The 21506-nt window shown below is 37.7% G+C and overlaps 1 long non-coding RNA gene across 1 annotated transcript in view; it reads left to right on the forward strand.

Moving 5' to 3' along the window:
* Positions 1 to 11634, forward strand: part of LOC116663608 — a 37936-nt gene extending 26302 nt beyond the window's left edge. Inside the window, exons 2-3 of the long non-coding RNA XR_004319828.1 lie at positions 9478 to 9633; positions 11285 to 11634. This is a non-coding gene — a long non-coding RNA (uncharacterized LOC116663608). The remainder of the gene's footprint in view (positions 1 to 9477; positions 9634 to 11284) is intronic.
* The last annotated feature ends 9872 nt before the right edge of the window (positions 11635 to 21506 follow it).

The following is a 21506-nucleotide window of genomic DNA, read 5'->3' on the forward strand; positions in this document are numbered from 1 at the left end:
TAATTTGTCCTATTTGAAAGAAAACAATTCTCCATTGTTCTTTTCTGGCTATATTCTCTTTTGGAAAAAAATAATAGTACAATAGAATCATGTGTGTTTCATAAAAATTGTTACCTCAGAAGGCTTTATGGAGTTAGAAAATGTCACTATAAAGTTAAATAAATGGCAGCCAAGGGAGACATGAGTGGGGAAGACAGGGAGAGGCTAGAGATTTTAAATGAAATTTCAAGTGAGACGTGAGATTTGAAGAGACAGCTGGAGCAAAGAAGTCCCTCTGACAGGGACGAGGAAAATTGGGGGTCCAAGGACGGATGGGGAAAATACAAAGGTCAACTGGACAGAAATTGGGTAACTTTTTAAAAATTTGGACTTCAAGCAATACAGTGTAATAGAGTGGTTTAATTTTAAGAAAAGGGAAACAACCATAATTCTGGAAGAGACGGTGAAATGATCCCCTGAGGACGTGCGGGGCTGAACTACGTGGTGATGTGAGTGGTGTGAACGACAACCCCACACCCTCAGACAACTGTGAGCTCCTCGGGCGCATCACAGGATAAATAAATGTAGCTGGAATCAAAGCTTCTGGCCAGGATGACATGGATTTTTACATCCTTGTTGTTCTGTCTTGGACCAGATCCAAGCCAAACTCCCTAAACCCCTAACATGCTGACCAGAAAAACTCAATATTTTCCCCAAAAAAGGTTAATCAAAGTGCTCAAACTTACCTTGTTTAAATGGCAGTTGGTTGGGTTCTTCTCAGGTTGTTTGGTTTTTTTTTTAAATTAGTTATCTTTTACCTGCTTTGGTCTGATGTTTTGTTTTTGAGAGGGAAAAAAAAATTATGAGAGAAACTGGTATAGTGACCTAAAGTCACTCTTTCATCTTCCTTTTAAATGTTGAAATGATACGCAGATACCCTGGGGTAAGGTGGGAAATCCTATTCCACACGGGGTAGAGTCATAAACTCTTACGGAATGTCATTGTCACAGGCGAATTCAGATATTATTTCAATAAACTCCTTTGAGCAACATAATCTATGAGTTTATTAAAAGACCCTCAGGTTTATTTGATGGACTATAAATAATCTATATGTTCTTTCAAACAAAAAATTCAAATGGCAGAGCAAAGGAATTAAGCTTTCCCCTCAAGTTACATTAGAAATGGAACTGTTTGCTGCCAATGCAGCCTCCTGATACGGTGCAGAGGCTGGATCCCTTCCTAATGCAGCTCAGGTTGAACAACAACTGCATCTGGATTTCCCAAGGCCTCTGAATGAGTTCTAGGTGAACCAGGGTTCAGAAACACAGCTAAGTGGAGGCTATTTCTTCCCACCTTGTCAAAGGGAGCAAATGAATTTCACTTGCTGGATGTGCCTCCGTGGCACTCTCCACTACCTTCCCAAATTCCCCTTGCTACTGAACTCCTTGGGTTTTCTTCCAGCCAGTACTGCAGCGCTGCAGCCCCCTGGACCCCAGCCCTGGCTACCTCCTTCCCTCTCTCAGTCTCCATGCCCTCCCCTCTGTTTCCTCCCTTGCACCGACCTTTAAATTCTAGCAAATTGAATAATGACAAATAGAATGTACTAATCTCCTTTTCCACTCAAATGCAATCTTTTTCATCCTTGTGGGGGCATATTTTATGTATTCCAAGACACTTAAACATGCTTCCTCCAAATCTGAGATCTCATTCCAAAGCGGGTCCCCAATTCAGAGATGATGCTACCTCAAAAATGTTCTCTGATGGGATAAGTTTTTTGAAAACAGGAATCTGACTTTCTTGTCTTTGCATTTAGCACCTAGCTTAGACCATGTTTCACCTTAACACAGAGTGAAGCAAATGAATGAGTAAACTGAAGGGGTGTTTGGGTGTAATTTGAGTGTAAAAACAGAACATAAAAACATTAATTTGGAGGTAGCATCAGAATATAAATCAATTAATAAAAATTTTAAAATGCATTCAAAAAGTGAAGTATGACAATGAAGAAAATACTTGGAGCTAGAAGGCAAGATGTCTTTGGGGAAGAGGGATGACATGTGGCAAAAACTGACCCAAGTCAACTCTGTTAGAAAAGTGGACGGTGTAGCAGAGAAGGCAATTGTTGAAGTAGATATCCAACCCAGAGTGTCAAATAAAAGGAATGCAAACAGGGCGCCATTATAAAAATATTAACTTTGAAAATAGTATAATTGCACAACAAAAGAAAGATCTAGACCTAGTTTTCCCCAAAATTGTTTGTCCTTTTCTGATCAGAATCCCATGCAGTTACTACTGACACATCCTCATTCATCAGTAGTCAATGGGCCTGATTTTAAAGTAACTCTTCCCAACAGCAGTAGAATAGAATTCTTGGGGCAGAATAGAATATTCTAAAGAATAAAGCTAACTAAAAGTCAACTTCTGAAAAATCAGAGTTGAACGTTGGTGAATATAAATTCACCAGCGTTGAAAGGTGTCTGCATTGGCGTGTTATATGCATGCCCACTTACATGTACAGAATGGCTCCACTGTCTTCCCACATTTGGTGCTTTGCTATTATTACTCATCACAAGTATAGTTTATAGAAGCTCTGATTCCTATTGTCCACCTGTTATTTTCCACATTATTTGATTTAATTAAATAAAATATTCTATATTTGATTAACATTTCTTATAAAACTACCAATATCAACAGACCAATACTTGTTGGAGGAAATCTCAAATATCAATCTGTCTTGAAGGAATTACTTAATTATAAGGCCAATTTTTAGATGAGATCGATCTGGACCCACCAAATGATGACAAAAGGGGACACTCAAAATAATCATTTAAAAGATACTTGCATTTAAAAAGTCTCAACATATTGTCTATTACAATGGAGAAAATAGTAAGTGTACAGTGGATACTTAACTGAGTGAGCAAGGTTAACATCACCAGTAAGGGGTCTATCAACACTCAGCACCTCTGAACAGGATGACAGAGGACACAATGTCACTTCTGCAGTATTCTTCCAAAAATGCATAACCTCAGTTTCATCACTGCAGAACATCAGTCAAATCCAAATTGAGAGACATTCTACGAGATAACTGCCCACTCAAAATATTTTAAAAAATGTCAACATCATAAAATACAAGTACAGATGGAGGTATTATCACAGGAGGAAAAAACTTGACACAACAGTTAAATATTACGTAGGATTCTAGATTGGATCATGGGACAGATAAAGGACATTAGTGGAAAAACTGGTGACAATTCAAATACAGGCTGTGAGTTTAGAAAAAGTTGTACTCATCTTAGTTTCCTAGCTTTGATAATTATACCATGGTTATGTAAGTTGGAGGAAGCTGAGTGAGAAGTTTATGTGAACTCTCTCTTATTTTTGTTTTTATAAAGAATATAAAGCCTAATGCAGGTTATCTTGCATGAATGTTTTAAATGTGGAAGTTTTGTATAAGCAACGATTAAGAAGGCACACACAAAAAAAGAATGAATGTGACCAAGAATTTTAGAGCCTCCTGAATTTGCTAAGAATTACTTAGCTTGGGGTTATTAAATTCTATCAATAAATATTTATTGCCAGTCTCCATCTCAACTGGGAGAAAAAGAAAGAAATATAATTACTGTGACAGGTTTTGGAAGAAAGTTGGAGCACTTCTCTCTTTTCAGAGCTTTAATGGGAAACCCTCCTTCCACGGCAGTTTGAGAAATTAACTTTCTGACACCAGTTTGGATGTTTACTCCCTGTGCCCAGAGCAGTGAGTGGCAAACCATGGGTGTTCTGTAAATGTCTCTTGAGTAGAGGAAGTTGTGGATATTTTCAAAATAACTTCTGAATTTTTTGTCTTTTATATATCTATGAATTCATTGGGACATATCTATATACCACTCCAATCTTCACCACTCCCTAGCCCTAAATAAAAAATATCCCCTTCACTAGTTACAGGTTATGAGCTAGTCTCCAAAACTAATATACGAGCCTTTTCAGGAATATTACAAATTATCCCCATAACTCCATTCTATTCATGAGAAAAGCATACAGCAAATCCCCACTGAGGCACCTTCTACAAAGTACCTGCGCAATCCTCCTTGAAACTGTCAAGGTCATCAAAAACAAGGAAAAGTCTAAGAAGCTCTAAGAGCCAAGAGGAAAATCTGAAAAACTGCAACAGCCAAGAGGAGCTGAAGAAGACATGATGACCAAATACAATGTGCTGTTCTGGACGGGATCCAGAGAAAAAGGACACTAGGAAAAAACTGAGCAAATCTGAATAAACTATGGAGTTTAATCGACAATAGTGTATCAATGTTGTTTCGTTATTGAAAACAAACATGCCATATCAGTGACAGATGTTAGTCACAGGGGAAAAGTGGGTACGACCTGTACGGGTACTTTCTGCGTGACCTTTGCAGGTTTTTTTTTTTTTTTTGGTAAATCTAAAACTATTCTTTTAAAAAGTTTACTTTTAAAAATTCAATGTAAATAAAATTTTTATTTTATTTTATTTTAGGGGGAGGTAATTAGACATTCACCTATTTATTTAACGGAGGTACTGGGGCTTGAACACAGGACCTCTTGCATGCTAGGCATGCACTCTTCCAGTGAGCTATACCTTCCCGGGTAAATAAAATATTTTTAAATAATCCATTTTATAGAAATGCTTTAAAAATATGTCACATTTCTCTGCTTTCATAGACAGCAATTGCAAGCATAATTCAAACTTTTCTTTAAATCTGGAGTACATTACGAACATTGGTTTTATCCCTTGTGATAATGCAATGATTATTTCTTCCTGTCTGACAGCCTGAAAGCAGTGTGCATTTCTACTGCATGTGCCTACTTTTAGCGAAGTCTCCCTGTTAATATATGCAAAGCATTTAGAATGGTGCCTGGGATATAGAAAGTTTCCAGGAATGTTAATATTGTATGAAGATAACTGTCACTCACCTACTGTAAGCAGATCATAGCCTTGGATTTCCTAGTAGCAATGATGAATGAGTTGTAGTCCACTCATTTGTGTTTACCTGGGTGCTGTGGTGACCAAATGTGGACATTATGACGTGGTCCATCAAGGCAAAGAAGTAGGTCTTTGCAAATGGAAGAATGAAACGAGATGATTCAGCAGGCAATTAAACTTCTGTTTTAGGTCCCATTGGCTCCATCAAGCAAGCATGGGGACTCACAAGTAGCCCTCCCTCACACCACCACGTACACACACCATCTTCTCTCTCTCGAAACTCTGACTTGCCCCCATCTCCCAGATGAAAAGTGGACCAAGGACACTACAGAAAACGGACCCCAAGATGCAAAGTATCCAAGTGAGCTGGCAGGTTGTTTGGGAAGGTGACTCTCTAAAGTCTCTCTCCAGCTTTCAAAGGCTTCATGACTGAAAACCCTTGAGTCGGCAGCATGCAGGAAGCCGTGGATCAGCAGTTCAGGTCATTCTCAGGCAACACTGAATTGGAAAAAATCCTTGCCAGGCCCTGGTAGCAACCCCCTGCCTGGCTCAGCTCCTGCCAATCAAAAATGAGGCAGGCACCCTGCCTCCCCTTCTGGCAGGCGGCCAGAGGAGGGTGCTCTGCTGTTAGGCGAATGCCCTCCAGGAAGAGAGGGGAACCGACCAGCGGGGATCTTCTTTACTTTACATCTTCCTTCAAACCTGCAAGTGGAGCCCTTGTGGTGTTTCTCCTTCTCTGTCTCATCCTGTCACTCTCTAGTCTTTGAACAATAGAGGCAACAATGGTCTTGTCTAAATGATTTCACAGGCTATTATTCAGACACTCAACTTTTAACATTTCAATCCTGTCATTCTGTTTCCACACAAAAGGTGCACTTCTACAGTATAATGTTCTCAGAATTATGTCAATGAGCAGTAATGGCTTTTAACATTAAGTTGATCATTAACAACTACATCATCTAAGGCATAATCAGTACTTCAGCCTTTTGTGTGATTATGACACTACAGAATTTGAAACTAATAGGAGGATGCACTCATAACAACATAGAACAATATTTACGCAGTTATAAAAAGTTAGGGAAAAGCAAACAGTCTGAAACAGTAAAATGAATAAAAATACAAAGATATTTTATTTACAAAAGGTGAGTTTCTAAAGGAGAAAAGAACAGTCTCCCAATAGTAACATTTCTTTGTTCATAAAGGTTTCTAATATTGTATCTAAACATTCTGTGTAAGGGTAGTTCCAGGGGAGTTTTCTAAGAAGGAGATAATCCAAAACTTGTATTTTTAAAACAGTGAATAAAGTAGAAAGAGGATTCTATGCTTTAAAGATTACTGTTATTTTCACAAATTTTCAAGCTATTTGGCAAAGAATGTTGAACCGATCATCCTGGGCATCGTTTTTAAAGTTGTCTTGCTCTTCCCCTCCCACCTCTCACATGACAAATCATGCAGGGAAGGATTGTGGATATTCACCTACAATTCAATGTGCAACCATGCAGCATTCATGATAGCGTTCAAGACACAGGAGAACAATCATGGTGGTGACACCAAGTTCTGGAGTCTGGAGAGAAGCCCAAGTCTAAATGGACCGATGTCTTACATAGGATTTTGGATCTTGATTAGTACCTATTATTGTAACAGATTCCTCATCAAGGAATCAAGCCAATGTCTAGAATCATAAAGAGTGACATGCATATGCTATTCCTAGCCACTGATGAAGTAATCAAATTTCTAGAAACCTATCCTTTAAGAAATTCCTAAATCCAGCAATAAGTTAGCCACACAAATAAGTTAATTACAGCATTATTTGTAACAGTGAATATCAAACCAACCTAACTATGCAAAGAGAGGGATGGTTAAGAAACCAATGGCTACATTTTTATTTTCACACATGATTTAAGGAGGCTTAGCCATTTCTTGTGGTGTTTACAAAAAAATTAATAAAGAACATACTTATACAATTAAATTTAAAAAGAAAAATACAAAATACACTCTGTGTGTGTGTGTGTGTGTAAAGCACTGTGCACAGGAAAACAGCTAGGGGTGGGGGTTGCTGGGAGAAGAAAACGTACCAAGTAAATAGTGCGGTTTTCTTGGGCAGTGGTTTCTCCTCCTCCTCCTCCTCTTCCCGCGTCTTCCTTCTTCTCTGTACTTTTCTATATTTCCAAATTTTCTTCAAAGAGAAGCCATTATTTTCCCATTTAAAACAGGATGCATATTTAAATCTGTTGTTTATTTGTCCTTATTGGAAGATACTGAACCAAATACATCTAACAAGAACAACGTGCAACAATCATGATTTTCCTTCTTCCAAACATTGACAGACAGTCCTTTGATTTGAAAATACAGAAACTGTGTGTGAAATACATCTGTCATTTGGGTGACTTCCTCTTGGTCCCAAAACGTCCTTTCTCTGATTGGCCCCATCCACACTGATAAACCAATATCGTTCCCAAGGGTACCTCCCTGTGCCCAGAGAGCTTTGCTTCAGCTCATGCTCATTTCAGTTCACACTTACCTTTTCTGAGCCTGTCTCAGAAAAACATTAGTACATTAAAAACATTAGAGGTGTATTTAGGGAAAGAAAGCAGAAAATTTTGAGGGCAAGTGGAAGGTTTTTATTGTGTCATTCCAGGAAGGAGAAAAACATTGAAGAGAATGGATGTACTCTCATTGTGGGGAGGGAATTTGACATGACAGGTGGAGGTGCGAGAAGGCATATGGGCAAGAGGGGACTGTTCGGCACGCACTCACTGCTACAGTCAGAGAGTTCTACTTGTGACCTTTGCATGTGTCTCATTCTGTCAGTCTGCCTTTCCAAACACCTTATATATTATTTCTCCCTCCTAAGATACTCTCTCTTACCCTGTGTGTTCTTACTCGAGCCCTGCCTCTATCTTTCTTTCACACTAAGCCCATTTAAAAATAATTATATATGAGCTTGATATATCTAAAGATATTTATATCTTACTTAAAATACTGTGTTTGATCACAAATCACTCTTCTAAAATGTTCCAACTAAAAACCACTCCAACTCTGTAATTTTTCTTACTTTTTCCCTTCCACGACTATACAATGAAAAAATACTGATGTACAGAAGCATTACACCAAAATCGTATTAATCAAATATAGTTCAGGTTCATTCTCTTGAATATCTTCTCCAAAATTTCAAAGATATAGGAAAATGTTGTGAACCATAAAACACGGGGAGAGTGATTTTAGTTATATGACTACTTCTGAAGTTCTAAGAATTTGTTTTACGAATGCACATTTAACTCTGTTGTTCTTTTCTGATTTTCAATCAGTATTTCCTTAAAATACTTAGAACAAAGCTTAGGTTTATTGTTGATATGTAGAAAGAATAAATATACTGAGAAAATTCAAGAACAAATCAACCCAGAATCTATGGGCAGCCAGCCTAGCAGAACGCCAGTCACTGAGCAGGAACCAGTAGTTTCTTTGTGCAAAATCAGCTTTACTTCAGATCAGTTTAATTACTTTCAAAGACAGAAGGGAAGGACATGTACACAAACAAATTACCCCCAACGTTAGCAGCTTCAAACAATAATAAATATTTATTGCATCACCAAGTTTTTGTGGGTCAGGGTTCAGGAGCAACTTAGATGGGTGATTCAAGCTTGAGCTCTCTCATGAGGTCTCAGTCAAAATAATGACTTGGATTGCAATCGTCTGAAGGCCTGATGGAGGCTGGATGATCCATTTGCAAAGTGGTTCACTCATATGGCTGGCAAGTGGGTACTGGCTTTTGCTAAGGGGACTCAGTTCCTTTCCTTGAGGGCTTCTCCAGAAGGCTGCTCACCATGGGGGCTAGCTCTCCCCAAAGAAAGTAAAACAAGAGAACAAGGCCAAAGCCACAGTCATTTACATGGCCTAGCCTGGGAAATCACAGACCATCCTTTGCACTGTGTCATATTGTTTACATAGGATCAGCCCTACCCAGTGTGGAGGGGGACTCTCCAAGGGCATGATAACAAAAAGCAAAGATTTGTGGGGGGTCATCTTTCATCTTGTCTTTGCTCATGACACCTTTCTTGGAGATGTGGAGTTGTTCTTTGACCAGTTTGAATCTAAACTGGCCTGTGACTGTTTTGACCGATTGATTACAATGCAAATGATGCTATGCCAGTTCCAAGTTGAGTCTTTTAAAGAGACTGAAAGTTTTTATTTCCTGACTTTTGAAGCCCTGAGCCATTGTATAAGATCAGGTTACCCTGCTGAAAAAATAACCACATATACAGTATGTTGAGGTATCAGGCATGTGTGCAAAAAAAGACCATCTTGGCTGACTATTCGAATGACTCCAGGATGTGCCTCCATAGGACTAAAACCCCATGAGAAACTCTAAGTTAAAATCACCAGCTGAGTCTACCAACTCATAGAACTATGAGACATTACAATAAATTTGTGTCTTTAGCCACTAAATTTTGAAATGGTTTGTTATGCAATGACAGAAAACCAGGACAAAATTTATGCACGTTTCTGTTATTCATTCTTGGTATTTTATATAAACCTTTGCATTACAGCATAAGTTCCATGATGGCGGGGAACAGTACCTGGATGACTACAATGGCCTCCTAACTGGTTTTTTGCATCACTCTTGCCCTCAACCTACTAGTCTCCAAATAGCAAACAGAGTGACCACCATTGTAACTTGTATCAAAGTCTTTCCTAACCCACAGGTTAGTCTATGTTTGAATTATGTATTATGCTTACAGGCTGTACATCTCTTTTGTAACGCTTATTGCACTGTATTTTTAATCATAATTTGTGTGATCACGTTTTTAATATTTTTCTCCCTCACTGGGTACTAATCTTTAACAGGCAAGATGCACAGATATACTACCTATTGGTCTAGCCCCAGTCAAGAAGAGTGCTTAGTACATAGTAGGTATTCAATAAACATTCTTTAAATGAGTAACTTCTCAAAATATCTTTTATGTTTCAACTGATTTTGTAATAGAAATTTATTTCCTAGTGCTTTTAGTTTGCATCTTTTGGCTATTTTCAGTTGTAAAAAATAAAAAAAAATAAATAAAAAACAAAAAACAATTAATGTTTTAGCTAATTTTCCACAGGCTTCTAGAAAGAGGTCATGAAAATAGTTTCCTGAAACATGACATATACTCGTATTTTCCTCTCTTCAACTTGGAATTCTCTTAAGAAAAGCAGAGATCTGGCCACTCTTTATTGAGGACAGGTCTTTGGACTCTATCTTGCTCATCAAAGTGAAATAAAAAATAATTCTCCCACTTCCTTTCCCCAAGTCTCATTTTACTTTCTATAGAATTTTTAAATGATTTTCTACATTTTTCTGTTGCATATTTATATTTGTTAACTTATTTAGAAGAATAAAAGATTCTCCTACTCTTTCCTCCAGCCATGTTGGAAAGCATAAAGCCTTGGTTAATATAATTATCCCAATCCTAGAAAATCAAAATCACTACCAAAAACTCTTCTACATTAATGAAAAAATGGAGCCAGGCAGACTGTTCGGTAAAGCATATGTTAATAAAGCACAGAAGTGGTTAAACACAAGGACATTTCCCTATATAGGAGACCAAAGGCCCAGATATTCAATAACAAAAATTTTAGCCATATGTGTACTTATGTAGAACAGATTATTAACTATGATCCTCTGTAAATATAAGAAATGAATTACAATAAATCTGAATAATTTTAAATTATTTTTTGAAATCACAGCCATTAAGCAGTGGTGATCATTCAGTAGAAATATTCATCAAGATACATGTATGACAGAAATACCAAGTTCATTTTGCAATGTCAAATGGAGGCAAATTCTACAAATGCTTATATTCAAAAACATTTTCAGGGTAATTACATTTTTTTGGACAACATTTTCAGCATTCTTTTTTTTTTTTTCCTTACATATGTTTCTAAATCTGTGTTTGGAATCCAAATTTTAAATTTAATTACAAGCAGAAGAATATGCCTACTTAACATCCAATTTAGTCCTAAATTACCCTTAAATTCATAGAGACTCATGGAAGTTTAGGGTTGGAAGTTTCCTAAAGTTTATCTAACCCAGTGGTTTTTTAGATGAATGCACAGCAGAGTCACCTAAGGGCTTATATCAAAATACACATGTCTGGGTTCCACCCTCTGAGTTTTTGAATCAGTGAGTCTGGGAAGAGGGGGAGGGGGGAAGGCCTGAGAAGTGCTTTTACAACTAGTTCCCGGATCATCTTTGTGTGTGTGTGTGTGTGTGTGTGAATTTTTTTTTTTAATTGACTTCCAGATCATCTTAATGTTACAGGTCCAGGGACCTCACTTTGAGGATCATTGATCTAACCCATTCCTTAAATTTTACAGATAAAGAAATAAAGGCCCAGAAAACCTGCAAGATTAATCCAATGATTCTGCCATCGTCACTGGCAAAAATGTCAGGAAAAGGCAAGACCAGAAGGAAGTTTTCCATGTCCAGGTAGAATGTTCCTTTGATTCTACTTCCCATCCTGAGGTCTATTCAGTATCATATGAGGTGTTGATTAACAAGCTATAGAAAAAATAAGTCACAGCTGAGGAATAGGGAAGGCAACGTAAACATCCTCTCTCCCAGTTGACAAAATTAAAGACATGCAGGACCGCACCAAAAATTGTATGATTCAGGTATTTCTTTGAGGCCACTACTCCCCTTTTGAAGTTCGTTTCCCTCTAAACATCTAAGGACTTACTTTGCATTCTTACGCTGCAACGTCTTTGTTGATAACTTTTCAGTAATTCCATTAAAGCAAATCACAGGGTTGTCAAATCTTCAAGGATCAGAAGATCATGAGTTGACAAGTAGCAGATGCACAGAAAGAAGTTTTAAATAACGTGCATTCATTCCCCATGTGGAGCAAAGTAGAATACCTATTACTCCATGATAGTAGAAACCAGCCAGGGAAGTAACAAAGAATGGAGTTATGCCATCATAGTTCCCGTTTCTCCTACTTTTATTCAGGGAAGAATCAAAGAATTCAGAAGAAAGAAAACTCTTAGACTTTCCAACAAGCTGTTTCTGTTTAAGGACAGAAGTTTCTGTTAAAATGTAGTATAATTGTGATGTCACTGAGCACAGTGAAAGCTTCAGGCAAAAAGAACGTTCTCATTGTTATACCACTACTGTAGGCATGTTTGAAACACTATAGCGTCTTCAGACTATAATTATAACTGTTTGTTGCTTCTGTGGTTTCAAAGATAATAGAAGCTGTTCACAAAATTTACACAACACTGATGTGTTGCATATAAAATATAGACAGTCACGTGCAAAATATCCCATTATATATTTTCTCATAGAGAGAAACAGCTGAGAAACCTACAGACCATCAAATTATGACTCCAGTGTTTCATTACAAGCAATTAGACTCCGGAACCCAAAGGTACACCCAAAAAGCTTGGTGTAATTTGGCTAAGACCATTTAAAAGCTGGGCCACAGGTGTTTAAATCTGCAGAAAAGAAAAGTCCCAGGGACTGTAGGGTCTTATTACTTAATTTGTAATTCCTTCTGTGGCTGAAGCATCAGCAGTGGGACTGGGGAGAAAATACATGTTAAGTGAGGAGAGAGATTCATAATTCCTCTGGTTCATTCCACAAGCACTGAGTGAATGACCAATCAGTGTCAGGCACAGTGCTTGCCTCAGTGAACTCAAAATCCAGCAGGAGAGGTGGGCATAAATGCATTCCTTCATCAAACATTGAACAGTGCTGTAAAGATTTCAGTACAAGCTGTTACTAATGTCATAGAACAGACGGCTTTTGTGTTCAAAGGACTGGGGATTAGGAAGTTATCACCAACAAATGACACTGATCTGGGTCTAGACAAATTAAGAAGTAGTTTCCATATGGAAGAGGAAATGACTGGCAGGAAATAAAGCCATGAAAACCAGGTTGAGGTCATATCCCCTAGAAAAATCACGCTGTTTCCAGACACTGTTTCCAGAAGCCAGGGGGGCTGTTTGAGGGCTCCAGGCAGAGTAGTTTCTGAGAAACTTCTTCTGGGAAGCACACCTAAGAAAGGTTGACAAAAAAATAAAAGACATTTTTTTTGTAATGCCTGGATGAGACTCTAGAAATGAGTCACAAAGAATCCAAGGAGTTGGAGAGAACTGAAACAGACTTTTGCCCTGAAGGATCTGCTAATTCCTGGTGGCCTAGAACCTGAATTTCAATGAGTCATGTTTTAGTGACAGGACACAAAACTGAGGCCAAAGCAGAAATGGACATCAATGCAACAAAGTAAATGGGGAAAAAAACAATAAAATAACTAAAAAATAAAAATGACAAAAAAGTAAAATATAACTAAGTGGTAATCAAAGATTTAATATCAGTACAACCAAAAGTTATTTCTCTGATGAGAGTAATAAAGAACAAATCTTTGACAATAATCAAGAAAAAAAGAAGTATGCAAAATACACAATATAAGGGATGAAAAGGGACTTAATTAATGATGCAGCAAATAATAAAAAGATAGTAGGAGAATATTATATCAACTTCATCACAGTAAATTTGAATGAATCAGTGAAATGGACAAATTTCTAGAAAGGTTTGTAATCTAACTTGTTCACGAAGACCAAGAAAATCTGAATTATTTTAGAAGCCTCTTAAGACAGTAAAAATGTTATTTAAAAATTCCTCCCAAAGAAAAGCACCTTGTTGAAATTGTTCTTTTGATACCTTCTACCAAGCAGTCAAGGAACAGATTATTCCACTATTTTAGAGAAGAGAAAAAAAGAAATACTCTCCAACATATTGAGTGAAATGAGCATATCCTTTTTATCAAACCCATACAGAGTCAATCTGAAACAGAAAATTGTGGGTCAACCTCACATGAAAAATATTAACAAACTAAGTCCAGGGATATATGATAATGATAACATATTATTAACGGACTATGATTATTCTATAAAAGCAGAGTTGATTCAATCATTAGAAAATTATGAGAATGCTTTATTATACTAAAGGACTAGAGGAGAAAATTGAAGGACATAAACCTACACATTCAGGAAGCTCAACAAACTCTATAAGTAGAATAAGTGCAAAGAGAGCCACACCAAGACACATTATAGCCAAACTTTCAAAGAAACAAAGAGAGGATCTTGAAAATAGCAAGTGAGAAGCAAGTCATCACATACAAAGGATCCTCAATAAGATTATAAACTGATTTCTTTTCATAAACCATGAGGCCAAGTGGCAGTAAGATGACATGTTTAAGTTCTGAAAGAAGAAAATTGTCAACCAAGAATTCTATATTTGATAAAACTATCCTTCAAAAATGAAGGCAAAACATTACCAAATTTAAAAACCCGAGGGAGTTTGTCCTTAGTAGGCCTGCCCTGTAAGAAAGGCTAAAAGGAGTCCACCAGACTGAAATGAATGGACCCTAGACAATAACGAGAAACCATATGAAGAAATAAAGAACAACAATAAAATAAGCTACACAGCAAACCTGACAGTAAGTAGTAATGCATATTTGACATGGAACTCTTCTTTTTTTCCCCCTTTCCCCCTATATTGTTTGGAAGGCAAATGCGTAAAAGAATAATAATAAATAATTATAAAACTATGTTATAGGGTTGGGGGTGGAGCTATAAATTAAGAGGGATTTTCTTACACAATTGAAGAATAGTCTGAATAATCTTTATCTAAAGAATAATAACCAGTGGAGGGACCTATATCAGACAACAAGACTTACTACAAATATATAGTAATTAAGGCAGTGTGGTACTAGTGTGGAGATAAACCTATAAACCAATGGATCGGGACAGAGATTCCAAAATCAGAGCTACACACCTAGATGGAAAACTGATACATGAGAGAACCAGCATTGTAAATCAGTGACAAAAGGATGAATTTGTCGTTAAATTATGTGGGGACAACTGATTATCCATATGGAAAAAAATTGTGTATCTTCAACCATATAAACAATTCCAATGGATCAAGTACTTAAATTGGAAAGGCAAGAGTTTAAAACTTTAAAAGAGATTATAGGAAAATACATTTATCACTTCAGGGTACTCAATAATTTTTAAATCAAACAGAAAGCATAAACCAAAAAGGAAAAGAGTGAAAAAGGATTGCTGCTGTCCAGAATAAATTTTAAAATCTTATGAATTCAGATGAAAAAGTCAAACAGTCCATTGAAAATGAGAAGATAAAACTAAAAGGTTTTCACAGAAGATGAACGGACAGTAAACATGGGAAACATTTCTTAGTGTCAATAGCGATCAAGGAGACCTGTATTAAAACTACCGTGAAATACAACACCATCTCCAAGAAGACTGGCAAAATTCAGAAGTCTGAAAGAGCTATGTATTGGTAATAGGTGAACCAAAGATGCTTCTCATACATTGCCGACGTAGGATAAAGTAGAATAAGCTGGTAAAAACCACTTGGAATTGCTGGGTAAAAGTGCATTTGTGCACACCCAGCACCACCACTTCCAGGCATACATTCGAGAGAAGCTCCTGACTACATGAATGTGAGCAAACTTACCCAAGAACATTTATAATAACACTTTGTTTGTAATAACAAATCGATCCAAATTTTTAACAACAGTAGAATAAAAAAATAAATTGAAATGCATTCTTTTTTTATTGAGGTAAGATTGGTATCTAACACTGTATATAAGTTTCAGGTGTACAGTATTACCATCTTGCAATCTTGAAACCTGCACAACAGTGAAACACAAATTACAGGTATATGCATCAACATAAATGGATCTCTAAAACGTAATATCAGGTCACAGAATAATACATGATGATCCCTTTCATATAAAGTTTAAAAGAAGGCAAAACAAAATCACACAGAGATTCACATTTTTATAAATATATATATATATATGTATATATAATCCCTACAGAAATTAATACATGCAGTATATATGGTAAATTAAAAAGAAAAAAAGGGAATAATTAACATATTTCAGAATAGCAGTTACCTTTGGGGCAGAGGAAGGGGGCTACAATTGGGCAAATACTCACAAAACATAGCCTTCTCTAATGCAAAGGTAATGTCTTATTTCTTGTGCTGAATTATAAGCAGTGGTCATTTTCTTCTTTTTTATTTATTTTATTTTTCTTTTTAAAATGCTACTTATGTGCTATTTGCATTCTTCTAGTGTGTTACATTTCACAAAATAAAGTATGATATTCACAATAAAATATAAAACAATTTCTTCACAATAAAAAGCAAAAACAAAAAGAAAAAGTCTGAGTAGGAAAAATGGATCAAGTCTAGGTTTTAGAAAGATTATTCTGGTGGGCACACAGAATAGAGACACTGATGGCTGCTACTATTCAAGAGGGAAAAAATGAGGTTCTAACTGGGGCAATCCAATCAAGCGCAGATTTAGAAGAGAAACCTTGTGAACATGTAATTGACAGAATAGCTAAGAGGCTATTGATGTGTTTTGTGCCTGACTTATTGTTAGGATGGTGACGATGACCAAAGAGGACTGTAGGGAAGCTCTATTTGAAGGGTGAGGAAAAAAAAAAAAAAAAACAAAAACAGGAGTAAGCAATGGAAAGATAGACCAGGAGAGAACAACGTCCCCAGAGCCAAGTGAGGATTAGGAAGTTCGAGTTTGGAGTAGATAGCTTCAGTCTCTGTAATGTATGTTCTGAGGTCATCTGCTGGTATGAAATGGACAGGAATATTTTTTCTGGACTTGAGAGTAAAGGGAGGGGGTAAGGAATAACAGCTGTGGGAAATACAATAGGGAGAAAAAAATAAAAACAGAGACAGAAAGACTACTGAATAGCAATGAGGTTGGATGGCACGAATCTGCAGGAAAGCCAGCTGGCACGATTCATGACCTAGTCCAGCAACCTTGGTTATCACTGAATGTTGCTGAGGTTGCAAATATTCATGTTCCAAACGTACAGACACATACATGCAAGCACTCATGCATGGACTCACACACCCCTATTGGACTAAATAATTTATAAGAGGTCTACCAGAAACCAGAGACCACAAGACAGAGGAGACTTTGTAAAATCCTTTATGTTAGGCAAGGTAATTGCCATGGATACCTGGGTATTTCCTTCTAGGCCCAACTTCCTCGGGATTCTAGTTGGTCTGAATTTCCCAGAAACCTTAAAAAAAAGGAAGCTTAGTGGGACAAACTACAGCCCCCATTGCAGCATTTGACTCTGAGGCAGTAACTGACATTCCCCCTCTCCTTGCTAACCAAGTCCTGCAAATCTCTATCCTTTTTCCGGCCAGTCTGCACTGAGATTTAGCCAGAGTTGTAAGTCTGGGGCCAAGAGGGGAGATGAAGAGAGACCGAGAAGAAAAAACATTGTCTTCTAAGGTATCAACCTGATTTGAAGCCTCCTCCTATTCTTCCTATCTTCCAACAAGGAGTAAGCCACTCCCACAGGACCAGAAACTTCAAGGGAATTGGCAAATTCAAGGTTCTCAAGCACATCTACCCAGAAATCCCTGCCCATGTCTCAGGGTTCCATCTGCTTCTAATCAGAGCCTAATTTTGACACAAGGAAATTTTCTAGTCTGAGAAATCAGCCTTCTTTGAAATTCAGCCACTTTTACAAATAAATGTAAGGTGGCCAACTGTTGTCTGATGTCTGATCATCAGCTGTACATGACCTTCATCTACAGATGATGGGAGACCCAAATGATTACAAGAAGGCTGTTTTTTTTTTTTTTTTTTTGAAATGTCTAGGTGTGAATCCTAGCTCCATTACACACTGGCTAAAGAGCTTTGACATGTTACAGAACCCCACTTTTCGTTAGTTGCCTCTTCTGTGAAATGGAGGTAATAAAGCCTACTTCTCAGGGTTGCTCTGGGATAATATATATAGTCACAGGCAGACGCTAGGCATTTAGTTAGTGGAAATTGTTAGCATTACATAACTTTGGTGCCGTCCTAGCCTTTTTTTAGTCCCACAAGAAGGCCTTCTGACTAGCACTTTGCTTTCTATGGTTGATTAATAGATCTGAGCCTGTCATTTTCTTTCTTCATTGAATCAATAGCACTTAGCAGGAGCCATCCAGTTCCACAGTCCTTACAGTTCCTAATTTCCCCATATCTCTCAATTACCCGAGACGTTGCTCCAATTATTACCTCTTTCTCGCCTGTACTCTAGCCCAGTTCATTACAGATGAAAGTCTTAGCAATGGCACTGCTGCAGCATAAATGGGATGATCAATATTCTCCCACCTGTCAGCGGTGGGGTGCACACCGCCTACCATCTGGCCAACAAGGAATCCGACTGCAGAATTCCCTCCTCGCAGTTGCTTTCTAAGACGACTTCTGCATGCAACTGTCTTAGGCTAGGTTCCCTAGAAGCAGAGCCTAAGAAAGGGATTCTTGTTCAGGTTATTTGTTGAGTGAATGTTCTTAAAAGTATGGAACAAAGGGAGGCCCAAGAGGGCAGGGGAAGAAACTAAGAAAGGATGAGATCTTGGCTTCAGTTTGTTCCCATAAGAAGTTCTGGAACACAAATTGTACCACAGAGTTGGTCACAGTTGGAGAACGAAGGATGACACTTTTCTATGCCCGTGTCAGACAGTCAGTGTCTATAGTTTGTCACAGGAGGGGAAGTGTTGGAGGTGGGTTGTAGACTTCCTGGGTGAGGTAATTCTGGTCAAGGGCAATTTTTCAGAGAAGAGACAGCTATGGATAGTTACCAACCTACAGCCACAGCGGTTAGGAAATGGATACATCACAGCATGTAAGGAGTCCAACAGCACGGCACCAACACCCTCCACTAAACGGCCACTTCTGAAGATGGCCCTAGGGTCACAGTTACAGTAACACAGAAGAGCAATTCCATGAAATCAAACTATAATTTAAAGCCATGCAGTGGTCTGCTGGAACTGGTTTCTGTTAGCCTGCGTGAATTGATTAGACACATCTCTTCCTAACTCAGTATTCAGTGATGTCATGTTGGAAGCTTGAAATCATCCATGGTGGGTGTATCTACACCAGGCAAACTGACAAAAGCTACACACCAGGCCCTTTTTATGGCAGCGGAGTTGGGCAGTGGAAGAGGGAGGATGATCACATTGCTAAACATTTACCAGCACACCACTGACACAGTGCAAGGTAAGACTTGTTATTCCTGATTTTAAATAAGAGGAAAATAAGCTAAGAAAGAGCAATTAAGTGCAGAGTTAGAATTAAGATCTATTTCCATCTGACTTCATTGTAACGGGAATATTAGGTTTAGTTAAACATACATTTATTGAGTAACAACTATGTGCCAGGCACTGTTGTCACCAAGACGCATACTCAACCCACAAAGGAAAAGGAATGAAAGTTCAGCCTTTGGGAAACCAAGAACATGATATCTTGGGAATTTGATTGAATTACTTCTAGCTATTTTCATACCTTTGAGATTTTATTAATGTTTTTAAGATTTCTCCTCTTTTAAATTTATATTATAAAGGTTTTAAAAAATCTAATCTAAATGCCTCAGTTTATATGCAAAAGCTCTTTGGAAATACACAAAGCTTAATACAAATGGATCCGTTTTTTAAAAATTTCTTCATTTTTTCACCTCCTTCACGGAGGTACTGGGAATTGAACCTAGGACCTCATGCATGCCACGTACATGCTCTACCACTGAGCTATACCCACCAGCAACCAAATCGTTAATAAGAAAAGCAATAGTGAAGATAGCAGTCCTTTTTCAAATGGCTGAAGATGAGGGTGACTCCAAAATACCCTTCTTAAATTGAGTCAAGGTCACTTTCTTCTTGTGGTGTTTCAGTTTGAGGTGGAGCAACTCTTCCAGGCTCTTATTTTCTCAGTGACTTTTAGTGAATTCTTCTGGCCCTGGAGAAAGGGAGGGCATTTCTCTCTTCCAGCATTTGACTCCATCATCTCTTCAGAGCCTGGACTGGAGTAGTCCTGAAGAAACTGTTTCAAAATTAAAGCAGCTACTGCTGCTGGTTGTACGTGCATCTTTTCATATACATTCAGGGGAAGTTGTTAAGTTCAGGACCTTCATCATTTTGAGTGTTTGGTGGTTTGCAGGTTTCAAGACTCTCTTATTTCAAAACTTCTCTTCTGTCCCTCTCTTTCCTTCTCTCACGTTTTTGCCTATAACCTGCCTCCTATGGGGCCCAGGAACTCCACTTAATTTTAATCCCAGCTAGCCTTGCTGGCTCCTCTTATCACTGCTTCCGGCAGAACAGTAACATTATCATCACCGTGTCATTGGTCTCCAGTGCCGCACACATGGCTGACTTTCCAAAGCAAGGATACCTGATGGAAGGAGAGAAATAAAAGGTGATTTACTATTAGCATAGTGAAAGATACAATCACTGCAACAGGAACAGTCATAATGCTGGCGAGAGTACCGATCTGAACAACTGACTGGTTCTTTGAGAGACCAGTCCATGCGTACCTGTGAATGTTCACACAAACATGCCTACGTGCATGCACGCACACACAGAGAGCATGTGATTATACGCCTTTTTCCTAACTGAACAAAGGAAAGGTAACAGTACTCTTCAAAGGGCTTATTCTTTCTGAGTAAAATTTTGTAAGACCGCTATCAAAGCAGGTTGTGTATGAGACAAGGAAGGTTATACATGAGACAAAGATGAAAAAAAACTCACTTGCCACAAGACTTCACTGAACGACATCATTTTGTTGAATTCTACCATTAACACATGTATTTCGATCCTAAAGATGACTGACAGACATTTGCAAAGCGAAAGTAGAAGCTGACCTGCAGACAGTTCAAATTTGCCATATGCTTGCTGTCACGGTTAACAGTTTGTGGACCATCCTAATTTATGCTTCAGCGGACTAACCTGATGGATTTTAAAGAACGTGAATACCTGTTTATTTTTCAAATAAGGCATTTTATTTTTCCTTATTACTCATAAGTATGACAACCATGATAAATGATTAAGGGCAAACTTAAGAGAGTTGGAAGGGAAGAGAATGGGCTTCCCCCCTTGGGACCTATCACAAATGTTTTCCACTTAAATGATTGCCTCGCTGAGGAAATTCTCAAAAAATGTTCATCAGGTGCAATTTCAGAAAAAAAGGTCACTTCCTTCAACATAACCGAGCAGAATTTTAAAGGGAACTTATTAGTGCTTAAGAATTACTGCAATGTAAGTGGCGTGTGTGTACACAAATGACTGAACAGACACTTTTTTAACCTGTCTAATTTTTGCCTTTTCAAAAAGAATCTCGTTATGTCTCGTGTTTAAACAAACAATATCCTGTTAACTCATTGCCCTTTCCTTTTCTTTCATAAAACTTTATTTCTTAGGCATTATTGTAGATGGAAGAGATTTCTGATGGAAGGGAAAACAGTCAGTGTTAGCTGTTTTAAAATTCGACACTTCAGTACAAAACTACTCATGCTTTTCTCTTTGTATTTAAGGATAGGTCTTCAACTTTTCCGGTTTTAATCAGATAGCCCAGATGGTCATGCTTATGGTAAAAATGTCATTAAAGCCTGAGTAAATAAAATAATTAAGAGACTTACTAATTAATTTTTAAATGTTCTAGATTCTGAGCAAGGGCTATAGATTGTGTGATACACTCTTTGTCTCTTTTGCTTT

Source organism: Camelus ferus, chromosome 5, assembly GCF_009834535.1.
Source record: "Camelus ferus isolate YT-003-E chromosome 5, BCGSAC_Cfer_1.0, whole genome shotgun sequence".
Taxonomy (NCBI): Eukaryota; Metazoa; Chordata; class Mammalia; order Artiodactyla; family Camelidae; genus Camelus; species Camelus ferus.